The sequence below is a fragment of the Micropterus salmoides genome, unplaced genomic scaffold (genome assembly GCF_014851395.1).
Source record: "Micropterus salmoides isolate LMB-PRFRI ecotype aquatic unplaced genomic scaffold, ASM1485139v1 Ms_hic_scaffold_12, whole genome shotgun sequence".
Lineage (NCBI taxonomy): Eukaryota > Metazoa > Chordata > Actinopteri > Centrarchiformes > Centrarchidae > Micropterus > Micropterus salmoides.
The window spans coordinates 15670938-15686102 of NW_024040263.1; the positions used below are offsets into that span (position 1 = coordinate 15670938).

The window sequence follows — 15165 nt, forward strand, 5'->3', positions numbered from 1 at the left end:
CACAATTGAAATAATGTGCTTTTAGCCAAACCAACCAGCAGAGGATGGCAAGCACCGCAACAACTGCAATGTTCACACTTTCTTGCATCACACTTCAGTGCATGTTAAATTAATAATTAAGTGCTTCAAAAATTCTACCAGCGTAACAAGCTCTGTAACGGTTAAAGGATGGATCACCATGGGCTGTACCAGACTTCAAACTTGGAAGCTGTAAGTGTTGCTGTGTTGTGTTTTTTAATATCTATTTTAAAGGTTAGCTAACTTGGTGTTAAAATATTGCGCGGCTAATGTGGATAGCAGACTCTGTGATGTTTTACTAATGTTGTAATACTGAGGGACGCTAAAAGTTTGAGAACCACTGGGCTCCAAGTGAAAATGAGCAGCTGGTTCCAGGAGTTATTTTTTTACCAGTGGAAATTCCTATTTGAATTACTCCTACCGCTGCTATGCTGACAACATAGATCCAGCCTGTACAACTTCATGAGAATTCGCTCCTTTTTACTTGCAATGCAGCCCAGGTTCTTATGCAGGTGCTTGTCAGCTCCTGTCCGGACAACTGCCACTTCCTCCTTATTCCTAAGGGAGCGGCTGCTTTGAACATGTGAACTACCACCTGGAGCTAGTCCAGATTGCTGTTGTGTGGGATCCAAGTTTTCCTACACCACTTGACTTATTTACGTCACTGGCTCCCTCATGCAACCCGCATCCAGTTTAATATTCTGGTGCCAGCATACAGGGAAGTGAAGGAACTGCTCCTTCCTACCACCAAACCACGTTCAAACACTCCACTCCTGTGTGGACAGACAGTGTGACAATTGCATTCCTCTTCCATTGGGCGATTGGCCGCATCACCATTGCACCACTATGTACAGAGTAGGGATGGAAATGTCAAGCAAAAATACTATTTGATAGTCGTTAAGAACTATTAGACCATTCTGGGTAGACGGATTATGTTGGAGTTGGAGGTGATGGGGGCTGGAACAGCAGTTGCTTTTAGTGAAATTACTAAAACGCACAAACGAGAAAAGGCGTGGGAGGAGAACACGATAAGTCAGAAGAAAGACAAGCCGGAAATGAGTAGGAGGAAATGTGATGTAACCAATCATAGTTTTTGCAATCTGAGTCGCCACAACATGTAATTACTTTTTTGGGGGTGTGTGCATCAGGCTATGGCGTAGGGTACGCGGCTATGCATAGGCCACGGTGTACTGGCGTCGGTAAAAACAAATGGAAATACATTTGTTAACACAAGACGTCTCAAACTATCTTACCCCTTTGTGCTTTTATCCCCAAATTAAACAATGTTGGACAACATATCATAACAAGCTCTGATCGAGTATACCCCATTTGCTTAAACTTGTTGGTCTGGTATACCTAAGTACAGGATTAGAAAATCGGCTTTTACGTAGCCAATCTCAATATATTTAGTATGTCTTAATTAGCCCAGATCCCAATGTTGCATATTGGCTGGGGGCAGCCTTATTAATTGAAAAAAAACTATGAAATATTACACTGCAAATAATACTGGACAATGAAATACTAAGAATAAAATAAATTTTTACTCGCTGGATTATGTGCCAAGATACAGACTGGCTGACTGGAGCACTGAACTCACGAACTGCCAAGTTTAAGGTGCCATGTTGTCATCAACCACCAAAGATGAATTTGTCATAACCACTGTCCAACATTGCTACTTGCTTACATTGTTTGAGTGGTTGTTACACATCACATGAAGGAACTGTTGCATGGGAACCATGCCCAGTTGGCTAACATTTGACTCTTTGGCAGAACTTTAAACCAAATAGGTGATTGCTGGCTCCAGTCTCCAGGAATCAACACAAGCACCAACCAACTTAAGTCTCTGAGCTCTTCCTTAGGGCTGTTTCCACCAAAGCATCCTTTTCTGACGCCAGTCTTTTTTCAATTCCTTGCAATGAGAGAGCAGCGTTTTTACAAGCTGGTAAAAATGCCAGCAGCGTGACGAGGCGCTGAGCATCTTTTCTGTGCTGAGCGCTTTTTCCCGGTCTCAGGTGGTTGAAAAATGTTTAACTTTGGGAAAAATGTTGCGCTCGTCACAGTCTCTCTCTCTCAGTCACACTCTTTTTAGCCTGCAACAGCGTGCTGCGTGTGACGTCGTGTTATTCTTCTGCGCATGCGGGACACTTTCAGGCCACAGTTCACACTGGAGTCTGATATGGGTTACATTTAAACTGTAATATGACCTGTCAAACCAAAAAATCGGATCTGGGGGAAAAAAAATCGCAATTAAGCATTAAGGCCTGCAGTCTGAACGTAGCCTAAGTGACCATCATATTATATTGAAGAAGACATGAAACTAGCGACTGAGAGCATAAACTCATTATTAAAGTGTTTACTGAGGTAATAAATCAGCTGAGAAGTAGGGTCATTTTACCATTATTTCTAATGGAACTGGACTTTTCTTTTTGCAACCAGAAGATTCACCCCCTGCTGGCCGTTCAATAGAATGCAGGTTTATGGGACTTCCGCATTGGATTCATGTCTCAGACCGGAAGCTTCCCGCTTGGTTCAGACAGACAGCAAAGCACATTTTAGACATGGGGGGACAAATACCACACCATAGCAACGGAAAACTATCCTGGAACAGAGCTTCGTCCAACCTCAGCCCTTGGACTAAACGGTGGTACTCGCGAAACCCACATAGGGCGAGTCTGTCCTCTCTCACTACCTGCTTCAGCCTTCTCTTCATACAGAGCAAGGGCCAGAGCAAGTACTCTACTCTGTGACATTTTTAAAGTTAGGTAGACCTACTTGCAACATCACTTCCTCCTAACCAAAGCAGTCGGAAAAAATGCAGCGCCTCAAAAACACCCGCTAGCACTTCCTGCTCGGCGTTTTCAGCTGGCAAAAAACGCTTTGGTGGGCACAGGCCCTTAGTGATTTCTGAAACTGCTTGCACCAGCAGCACCTCTCTCCAAAGCTCTTAAGATATCTTGTCTCAGGTACATCAATCTTGCAGACAACTCCAAACAAGTCAACCTTGGCATCAAGACTACGAAGAGCAGCAAAACCCCAAATAGAAGGAGGTAGTGTGATGCAGCCTGGAAGAGCCTATAAGTGCTGGGTTTTTGCAGTTTGGCTATTTGGGACACACCTTTGCCTTTATGTGGTTTTGTTTCAAGCATACTTAAACCTTAAGACCACCTTCACAAATGTGGATTGACATAAAACCATACACATGTGCACACTAAAAGGTGTGTTCAGACCATAGACTGTATAAAAGAAGTGGATGTAGTCATCGTGACGTCACCCGTTGGTTTGTAGACTGCCGTTCTGAAGCCTCGAGTTTGGCCAATAAGGCACCACCATGTTGAGTTTTTGCAACCAGAAAGTGCCCGGAAGTGACCATATATGGACAAGACCGTGGAGCTAACGGCCGTGTGTGGAGCTAGCTAGTTTATTTAGCTAGGTGCATCTGTAATTCACGTTAACTGTCATATTAACAGGGATGTCAACTTTATCTAGCGAACAACAGTCTTAAAACTAAATGTTCTCACCAGAGAAAGTGAACAGCCAACTCCTAATATGCTTTTCAACGGCGCTGGTTAAATTTACACAGTGCTGTAGGTATGAGTCACTCTAGCCTGAGTGGCAAGTCGTTACCATGACGACCTGTCAATCACAGATAATCCCGACCTGAAGCATACTCTGCTTTATGGTCTATTTTCCTCTAAATGGAATCATAATTTACTAAGGCTACGTTCAGACTGCAGGCCAGTGTGACCCAAATCTGATTTTTTTGCCCATATGTGACTCAGATCTGATATTTTTATGACAGTGTGAACAGGCCAAGTCACATGGAATCTGATCTTTTTCAGTTCGGAATTGGGTCACTTCCATATGTGGTCCAAATCCGATACAGATCGGATCTTTTTAAATGTGACCTCAGTCTGGACACTCAGGTCGCATTTGATGTCACTGCAGAGCAACTGTTCTGCTGTAGACGGAGCTGCACTGAACGAAAAAGCTCCACAAAAGCGTTAATTTAAACTCTTCCTCCTCTACCTCGCTATATTCTGCTCACAAATTTCCTTTCTTACACCTGAAATCCACCGGACCGCAAGCTCTCTTCTGAGTTACGAGCATGCTATTAGTCCGAGCGGACACAGTGAGGAGAGAGAGAGACAGGGAGGTAGTGAGTTGTGGGGCAGTTGTGTTGTACAGCGCCAGAAACCGTAAAGAAGGGAAAGTTGTGAACTCTTGTCATAATTCGGGAGAAATGTGACACATGAGAGGACAATGAAAAACGCGAGTCTCCTGCAAGCTAACTAGAGCTATGTTGCTCCTTGTTTACTTCTGTAGCCGGCAACAGCGTGCTGCGTGTGACGTCGTGTTATTCTTCTGCGCATGCGGGACACTTTCAGGCCACAGTTCACACTGGAGTCTGATATGGGTTACATTTAAACTGTAATATGACCTGTCAAACCAAAAAATCGGATCTGGGGAAAAAATCGTAATTAAGCATTAAGACCTGCAGTCTGAACGTAGCCTAAGTGACCATCATATTATATTGAAGAAGACATGAAACTAGCGACTGAGACCATAAACTCATTATAAAAGTGTTGAAGTACTGAAGTAATAAATCAGCTGAGAAGTAGGGTCATTTTACCATTATTTCTAATGGAACTGGACTTTTTTTTTGCAACCAGAAAATTCGCCCCCTGCTGGCCATTCAATAGAATGCAGGTTTATGGGACTTTCGCATTGGATTCATGTCTCAGACTGGAAGCTTCCCGCTTGGTTCAGACAGAAAGCAAAGCACATTTTAGACATGGTCTAACATCACTCTGTTGGATTTGTTGGTGCTACAAATCACGGAGTCTATTCGCCATTGCCGTCGGGCCACATTTCACAAATATTCCGCGATCAATAATCTGACATGCGGTTGTTGTTGCTGCCAACACGTTGGTTATTCAACCTGCTAGAGTTTGGCTAACTCATGAAATATTGACACAGTGTCGAAATCCTAAAACTGAGAAGCCTACTACCAGTATTGATCCTGCCCTTATGGTAACCATTTGACCACCTTGGTGCGATTGGTGTGTCCAAAAAGTTTTTCATATTCACACTAGAGACTGACATTTTTTTCGGAAAACCTGTGGGTCACAAGAGTCCTGTGGGATTCCCCTGAGGAAGTACTCAATTTCACTATTCATCACAGGAGCGAGCAGGGCGGGAATCATAGATTAATTTTTATATATAAATACGCAGTTCTAATATGAACGCTATTTTCTGATTATTTAAATCGGGAATGGGATGGGAGTCATTCTTCCGGGATTAGGATGGGACAGGAGTGAAGATCCATTCATGTGTCACCCTCTAATTCACACAAATCTTTACTCGCATATGTAGACTATTAAAGTAACAGCTTTTTGTTATTCACACATAAGAGTCTGTTACATTAACATTACCTTTGGCTTTATTCAGACACGACAGAGCCAACCCATACGCAACATTAAGCACACGGTACATTGTAGTGAGCTGTAAATTAAATATATATTGTATAAAAATATAATGTATAATATTTGCGATGTTTCATGCTTTATGGAACAGATTTTATTTCCTTTGTGCAAAAAGTAAATGATAATTGAATGATAATTTATCAAGTGCTCTTGGTAAGGTGAAGAAGACCTTGTGCTGCTGTAGCCTTCATGTTAATCTAATGGCAATTCAGACTAGGGCTGCAGCTAACGAAGATTTTAGTACTCGAAGCTTCTACACATTATTTCATCGATTCATCGTTTTCATACTTTTGCTCGGCGGCGGCTCCCCACAGGTAACGGGATCAACTGTTCAAGTTTACTCATGACTGTGACTATGACACAAATTCACGGCCCAACCAGGCAGAGAACAAACACACCTGTATAAATTTACAGCTGATGATTGCGGCTTACTTATGCTAGCCTTCACCTCAACAATCAATCATGATTTCAGTTAAATGCTAAAGTTGCTGTTACCTTGTCGGTGGTCCGCTCCGTGGACTTGATGATAGGCCGTGTGCTTTCTGATTAGATGCCATTATGGTAGGCTACATGAGTTGCATTTTACAGTGGACAGACTGTAACATTACCAAGTTGTTGTTTTCTTTTACTCTGAAATAATCCCATACTTTGGACACTTTCTTCTTCGTCCCTTGCTCCACTTTGCAAACAGCGGCATCATAATCATGTCGTGTTCACACAGTGTAAGCGCATCAAAGCAAATACCTTGCACTTTTTAGTAATCTAATTGTTTCAGCCCTAATTCAGACATTTTACTAGATCGAACCTAGTAAGATTGCCGCCATGTCTTGGGCACTTATTCAGACAGTGCCGTCTCATTTACATAACAATGTGCATGTCTGAAAGGTGTGATTAATAGGGCAATATTGCGCAGAGGGGATGCCCTAAGCACTTAAATTAAGAAAATGGGCTCCCACTAATAAAATGAATGGAACAGACATAACAACACATAATGCACAAGGCAATGGGAGCAGAGACATAGGTGATTGTATGTGCAAGCCTTAACATCTATGTAAGATATCTACTCATGTACCAACTGCTCTCTAAAACCTTAAACTGCTGAAAAACAATGTCTCAAAGTGGGTTATGACATTTTTTAAGTTAGGTTTAAATTTAAAAGACAGGTTAAGAGTTTATTTTAACACGATTGATGATACACATTGTAAGCATTAGTATAGTCCATGAAAATCATAAATAAGAATAGAATTTGTGGGAAAAAATTACCCCTTAAAATCGAGACAAATATGTAGGCCTGGCTAATTTATCATGGCCTGTGTGAAATGCAAAATACCAATTTAAAACAAGCTTTTCTAATTATCAGCATGGCAAGATAGAAATGATGAATAGCAAATGTGGAGTATTTGAGACTTAACCAAGTTCATATTTCTTATCACTCTCATTTTAAGCCTGAAGCAAAGAAACTGGCAGTAACTGGTTGAAACCGGTTCCCATGTATGGTATGGTTTGAAAAACTTAAATATTTAGGTATCGAGTTTTCTGCCATCAAAATTACAGACATAGGATTTGAACCTGCTATTACTCAACAATTGACATCAGCAGAAATGTTAAATTATCATCAGATGAGACTCTGCAGATTCTATAAATATAGCTCAAATATATAGTACAATCAAAAACCAAGAATTGGGTTGGTGTTTCAATCAATATGTACATGACGACAGCATTTCTTATTCATGCATTTGTTATGATACTTGATGACATCATTATGAATTCTGTTTCATTATCATTTTGAAAGCGCTGAGTGTTTAAGTTGCAGATTATACACTTTGAAATTCATAAATAAATTATACTACAGAATGAGCCTTATTCAGAAAGTATACATGGTTTGTTGCATGTGTTGGAAACATGGAAAAGCTTTATATTACATGGCATGTTCACAGCATCCCTCGTATTGGCACATACTTTAGATCTTTATTGTTGTCTTGTTGTTTTTTGGTATTATGAATGGTATGACATAATTTTTTAATCGTAAACATTTGAGTAACAACATCTGGCAAGATAATCACTTGCTCTCCTACATCTACCAACAAACCAGGACCGAGAAAGGAGCCTCCATTAGACACATAAACTCCTCCATTTCTCCATATGAAGGACATTTGGAGGTGTCATTTTTAAACTATAGCCACATTTTCCTACATTCTTATTTAGTAATAATTTGAATGTTCTGCAAATTGTTGAAGTAGTTGTACAATCAATTGAAAATTCTCAACAATTGCACTGGATGACATGAGATGGAACAAATTTAGCTAAGCAGAAAATAACTGAGTCCTAACATCTACAGGAAAGCTTCTGAAAAATGTAGGTGGAGCCTTTCAAGGCGGCTTCCTCTTCAGCAGAAAAAAAAACCAGACTGTGTAATGAATTGCAAGTGCACCATGTGAACACTGCCACTGGGTGAAGTGGGGGAGGTGAAACTAGAAACAGGGCTGTACCATGTTCCCAAAAGGTAAATGCAAACCTGAAACAGCTCACTTTGTTTGGACTAAATTGAGTTAATTTTTTTTTAAACATCATGAATATAATGAAACAGGCCAATTCTGCAGACTGCCAAATTCCTCAAACTGTGGCTGACTTCTGCTCTCAGGTTCATCCAGCAAATACTAAATTGGTCACTTATCTGTACATCACTTCACCTAAATCAAAAAAGATGCAGATTTTTTCTCTTTTAGAAACCCACAGTACAGAGCAAAGAGGAAAAACTGCTAAACTCTTGTTATTACCATTTAAATTAAGCCACACCCACATCCTGGGACAGTGTGTGCATGGAAAATTACTGGGCTGTACCACGTTAGACCAGGAGGGGGATTTAACTGCACAATATAGGGAATGCAGCAGTTTCCTCTTCACTTTAGCCCATTTTGTGTTCTGTGCCATTTAGGCCCCAATTTAGTGTTGACTTTCAACATACTCTCTAATAATCTTCATCAAATTATTAAAGTATTCAAAAGAAGCGAAAATGTCTTCAGTAAAGCTCTAACAATGGTGAAAATTAAAGTGACATGGCTAATTTATCATTTTTCTATTTCCTACATAAGTCATTATCGCAGCGCAGACAACTTCTCACCAAAATCTCTCTTCTTTTTGCTCCCCCCCCAAACAGTCACCTCTGCAGTATGCTGAATGTGCATGCTGCTTGTTTTAGCACCAACACAACATAATTGCCTTACCGACTTGGTAGGGTTGGACCTTTGACATCTTAGTGAAGCACAAATACATCCAGCAATAGACTGAGTGGTGTGAAGGTTCTCATACATGAATCAACAGAGAACTGGGTTACTTTTTTTCTTTTTATTCATATGCCTATGTGTATTTATGTACAAGCGTTCTTTAACCAAGCTACCACAGCTTAGCAACATAAGTAGTGTCACGCTTTAAGAGTTTTCTTTTAAAAAGGACAAATTACTGTAATAATATTACTGTGTAATAAGATAATATTCTCTTAATGTTATATTTAATGTAAGATAATTTAAAATTCATATCCATTAGCAAATAAAACACAAAAAGCAATTTACGCGATTGTGAAACTCGCGAGACTGCTTTCACAAAAGAAAACATTTCATGGAGAAATCTGTAAAAAATGTGAGGTGTTAGTGAAAAAAAATGTGTTGCCATTAAGTGAGAAGAAAAAAACATAAAAACATTGCTTTTGTTAAAACGTCACTGATATATCTAATATCTAGTAACATTATCTAAGTGAATACTAGCTAACATTGCTTTCTACGCCCGCTACAATCCCAACCTGGAGGGCTCACTATAAAATGTGTCAGCCTCATATCAAAAAACAGGAGAAAATTCAGGTAATTCATGACTAAATGTTTATATTCATAAGCCCAAGTTCCAAGAAACATATTGTCTAGTTGTAGTAAATATTATAGCAAGTGAAAGCTGCTTAGCTAGCATGCTAGTTGCAATACCTCGACTCACCGACTCTTCGCGTCGCCCAGCGATGTTCCCGCGATTTTTCTGTATCGGTTTGTAGCAGACCGGCTCCTCCTGCTGCCTCTCTGGAACTCTCCCGGACCCTTTTGTGTACAACCGTGGCGTTCAGGATGCGGTGTTAGTCCACCAGTTTCAACAGAAAACGGGGAAACTAGTGAGCTGTGCCACAACAACTGTGTAGTTGTGCCTACGCGGACTCCACCGACTGCTCTCCTCTTTCCCTCACAAACAGACTCCTCCTCTTTTCGTGCACAAAAAAAAAGATCTCCACCACAACCATACGTCAGCCGTCGGTGGCGGTTGGTCGACAGACCCGGTCGCGTTGACCAGCGTCGCGTTGTAAACGTTAGTTTCCTTCGGTTTTTTTAGTCTCTCTACAGGCGGCGATGTTGAAGTCGGTAGCTAAAGCCGGCAAGGTATGTATGAACAGCTCCAGGACGTAATAGATCGGTTTGTATGGATGATCAGGCAGGACTAACACAAGTGTGCTTTAGAGCAGCAGCACCTCTGCTTGGAGTAACCAAACTGCAGTGTGGTCGAAACAACCTCACAGAGCAGACGGTTGGAACCAGGGACAACAGGGAGCAGAACATTAGCATGAAAAGGGAGGGGTGTGTGATTTGTCCACGGCAGACAAACTGCGGGGCTGAGGGGGCGGGATTATATAGTGGAGGAGGAGTCAGATGACAACAGTCTGAAAAATTGTCTGTAAACTTAACTACAGACAGTGGTGTCCTTGTAGGTTAGAGAGTAATGCATCATAGTGATGTAGGTGTTTTTGAGTTGTCCTGTGTGCATTTAAGTACCCACTATTTGAGTGACCTTGAGAGGTTTGCGCTTCGCTTAATTATGATATTCTTTAAATGTTAAACACGGCACACATAAGGCAAGAAAACAATCCATCTCAAGGGTGTAGGTAAAATACTAACCCAGCTCGTGTGGTAACCTGCAAAGCTCATTTTCTTAGCCTGGGACACAAATAGAAGGATATTTGGATTATTTGATTTTTTTCATGCTGTGATTTCACAGATTCAAGACAAGACAAGAAGACAAGGACCAATCTTCTCCTTCTTAACCTTCTAAAAAACAAATCCATCACATTAATAAACATCATATGGTCGGTCTGTAGTTTGTAGCAGTCTTCTGACATTATTCAGCATGATACATGTCAGCCATTTTGTTGACTCACTGGCAGGAAACTTGTAGTTCCCCAGGAGGCCAGCAGAGGGGGAGTTATGATGATCTTGTAATCATGAGCGTTAAAATGTCCCTGTCCCCACGCATAACACCTTAAACCTATAGTCTGCAGGTTGTATGTTCATACTCCAAAATCCATGTGATCTGGAGTAGAAATTGTTACCTGTTCTTTTGCTCTCCCTCGCCCTGTGCTTTTCTCTCTTTCTGTCATACACTCGCACACCAGACAAGGACTGCAGTGCTAGTCTAATAGAAAGAAGCCTTGAGGTTAGGCAAGTCTCTTTTGTTATCTACATGTGAGGACAAATCCAGCTAGGCTACACAACAACATAGTGCCGCTACATTCAAACATTTTTCAACATGACGAAGCTCTTATATTTTAGGGAACACTGCAGATCACAGGCTCCATTAGGCAGCACACAAAGCAAGATGGTTACATGAAACACCCTGGGGATCAACAATACAGCTGGAACTGCTCTAATACCCTGTGTATCTTTGCTAATTCACTGTTCAGTATCGGCACTAGCCTAAATGATGAAAAACAAACAAGGAAACAGACATCGCAACAATTCGCACATAGGTTACTGCACAAAAATGGAACAAATCCCCCCCAAATAAAAACTACTCAGATACGTTGTTTAATCTAATAATTTTAAATTGGAATGGACCTTTTTATTTGCATTTTCTCATGTTACAAAAGCACACTGTCATTTTATTTATGTAAGTTAAAGCGCCTGTGGAGCAGATGAGCTATTTAAGCTCCTTTTTTGCATTTTGCACTTCCTTTTTGCATTGCCTTTATTTGACAGTTTAAAGAAGAGAAATGAAAAATGTGGAGAGAACAAGATATGGGGATAGTGAGATGTTTTGCTTAGCATTTGCTTGTTGTAAGTTCCTGGTCTTTTTTCTTGTGGGAGAAGAAAGAAAAGGCGGAAGTGAAAAAAATGAGAAACCGCACATCAAAATCTGCCAGCAGACAGACTGACTTGAACCCCAGTTCAACGTGATGAATCAGCCTAAAGGTCACTGTTAAGGGCAAATTGGTGTTCGTGGAGCCAGACACGCCACAAAAACTACAAGCGCCAGTCAGACTCAGGGTGCATCAGGGACCTTTACACTCTCAGTGAAAGCAAGAAAATCACCTGAAAGTCTCACCAAAAAAAGTACCAAATTTAAGAACAATCAACAAGGAGTTCCTCACTAGGACAGCTGAGGGCGCAGTAGTTCAAAATAAGAAACTATAATTTGGACAGGGACAAAGACAGGATGATAGAAAACAGTTAATGAAGAAAAACGCTAAGATGAGTGTTGTCTGACTGTGCTCAAGTAAGGCCAGCACCCACCTCTACTTTATTGCTATAAAATAGCTGCTGAAAAGTGGGAGGCAAGCACAGTTCTACTACAACAAACAAAAACACCATTAACATGAAGCTCGCTAAAATGTTCACTGACTGTAAACAGGGTACATAGGTTGGACAGATATAACATATACCCTCAGTCAGTAAAGCAAAAACAAATGTAGTGCTCCTCTACAGTAGGTAGAACTAGTATTAAGACTGGAGTGAGATTTCTACAGGCAAACCACAAATAAGTGTTCTTTGAAAGTAAAGAATCAAATACAGAAAAACTGATGTGTAAATACGTTCTGTACAAGCGCGCAATCTCTGCGGGAGACAGGTGTCCCAGCCCCCTTCCCCCAATCTTTGTAATGACCAGTCACCAAAAGCTAAAATAATAAAACATTTTCTCCCGTAAATATTCAGAGTTAAACCGACTCCAAAAACTGAATGCTCACTGAACTCCTGCTTCATGTTCGTTCACAAGTCAACCAGCAAGACTCACAGGTCTACTACACAGGTAAAAGGTCTGTTTAAATCACAGCATCACTGATACACAAGTTAAATAAAATCCAGTGTGTCCTTTTACCTTTGGTCCTTGTCTTAAAACTTTATCTGGATCTATTTCTGAAATTTACTTAGATTAGATTTGATTTATATGGTCTGGGATATGAGTTGCTGTTAATTATCATAGCTTTTACAAATCATTTGTATGTGAAAAAACAATCCAAGGGTCAATAACAAATTAATGAAATACAGTTGAGATCTGTAATTAGACATGTCCATACCTCTAAAGCTGGATGGACAACATAAACAAACTACATTTAAGAACAGTATTATAAATAGCATATAATAAATGCAGCTAGAGTTGCAGCATCTTAACTTAAACATATTGTCACAGTTAGTTAGTTGATGCTCTACAGTAAATATGAAGAATAGAGCTCCACAATGTATTTAGTTGAAATAGAAATAGAATAAAATACCCAGATGTCCTTGGTCTAGTGACATCTAGAGGCAGAGGTGGGCATTTTATTTTGTTTTCTGTATGAGTGTGTGGCAACAATGACCTTGAAGATTGTGTATGTTGCAAGCCCATTTTATGCAAGCTTCTGCAAAACTGGGCAGTTAGGTTGAGATATATGTATTTTTGTATGTATTACCACATTGCTAAAATAAGTTTTCCATCCACTATTCTCCAGCAGAAAAAAAACCAGCCCCTCTCTTTAAGCGTTGCTCTTCCTCTCTTGTTCTTTCTCAGCGACACTAGAAACACTGCTAGGTTTACCATTCAGCATCTGCAGTATCCGTGCGTCTCTGCAAGAATTATTCTATTATAGTACAACAACATATAGTTGATTTAGTTTTTCCTATATTGTTATGAGTATTGGGCTTAAAAATTTAAAAAAATTTCCTGGAGAGTCAGGGGTGGTTCAACAGAAAAAGCAAATATGTGATTAAAATAGTAAAGGGTGTGTACCCTTGGATCATGAAACTTGCTCAGCTACATTCATGACAGTTCTCATGTTAGGTAGAGATACTGAATGTGTTATGTCAATTTTTAGCCTGAGGATGGTGCAAGGCTTATGATGTGATGAAAATGGAAATGATTTATCCTCTGGTGTGCATGAATCTGCTCATGAATCTTATGTTAGTCTCAGATGGTTGTGTACAAGTAAAAACACAAAAAATTATCAACAATAATTGTCTGGAGAAGATTTAGCCACTTAGACTACTACATAAATACTCTAGGGATAGGATTAAGACCACGTGTGAAATATGCATCTAAGTGGTGGAAAAAACATCAGCAATTAAAACAAGCTTTATTTTCACTGAATTAATTAAGTAAAAATTAAACATGGATATAGATCTGACCGTAAGTGTAATTTCTGTTAGATAAGTAAGCAGGTGAGTTTTGAACTCAATCAGAGTTTTAAATGAAGCATATCCAATTGATGAACATCCTTAGTGTTATTCTGACCTGCACTTGATTGGAGGTACTAGAATAAAGGTCGTGCCTTATTTAAAATGGCAGCAAAATAGTTTGGTTTTCATATGCGTGTGTGATAGCCATAATATCAACATTGACATTTAGTGTACAAAGTTTCATTAAGGCTTGAGCAACTTAGCAGAAGATCAAAATATATTTTTCCAAAAATTCTAAATGGTGGAAAAAACATCAGCAATTAAAATAAGCTTTACCATCTGACCAGTAAGTGTAATTTCTGTTAGATAAGTAAGCAGGTGAGTTTTGAACTCAAATCAAATCAAATCAAATTTGGTTGCAGGAACACTTTCTGTGTGTCTGTGTGATCTTAAGGTACACGCTGGTGCATATGGGACTAAAAGGTCAGAGATACAACAGGTAGAGGCCATTAAGATCTTTCGAATTAATCAATAAAATTTTAGTCTTGTCTATTCTAAAACATACTGGGAGCCAGTATAATGAAGCTAAAACAGGGGTGATGTAACCCTATCTCTTTGTTCTGGTCAAAAGCCTGGCATCTGAGTTCTGCACAGTCTGGAGTCGATCCATAGATTTTTGAGTCAAGAAAGTTGCTGTTGCAGTAATCCAGGCATGATGAGATGAAGGCATGCAAAATGGTCTCAGTGTCCTTAAAAGTTAACATTGATTGTATTTTTGATATATTTCTAAGATGGTAAAAACGCGATTGCACAAGCTTTGTGGTGTGCCGCTCAAAACGTAAATGAGAGCCCGTTCTCATCTCAGGGCGTCATATACCGACGATTTGAGAGAGAGTGACAAAGCATAGTTATTTGCGTCTCTATGAGACGCTTACAGAAGCATCTCTATGAGACGCTTTGGGGCGTCCCGTACAGACCGGAAGTGTTATTTAGCTAGAGGTAGCTAGTTACGGTCGTGATAAAGGTGTTGACAGCCCCCCGAAGCCCCTACCCTTACCACAACCAGTTCAACTGGAGGAAATTACTTGACATGTAATTTTTGATATCACAGAGGCAGTCGGTAAGTGAACTCAGCATTCCAGGGTCCGTGGATCTGACGGGCAAGTATATCTCTGTGTCATCAGCATAAACATGAAAAGAGACACCATGTTTCTCAATAATGTGTCCAAGGGGAAGCATATACAAGGAAAATAAAATTGGTCCCAAGACCT

General features: G+C 40.1%; 1 protein-coding gene across 3 annotated transcripts in view; it reads right to left on the reverse strand.

Annotated features, from left to right (window-relative positions):
- The window catches only part of LOC119899165 (activating transcription factor 7 interacting protein), a 30837-nt gene extending 20765 nt beyond the window's left edge, over positions 1-10072 (reverse strand). For 2 of the 3 annotated variants that reach the window (XM_038713621.1, XM_038713618.1), the window contains exon 1: positions 9483-10072. The gene's annotated coding sequence lies outside the window, so the exon portion shown is untranslated. Of the gene's footprint in view, positions 1-9472 lie in introns of all 3 variants that reach the window. The other variant, XM_038713619.1, reaches the window with a different exon arrangement.
- Between the last annotated feature and the right edge of the window lie 5093 nt (positions 10073-15165).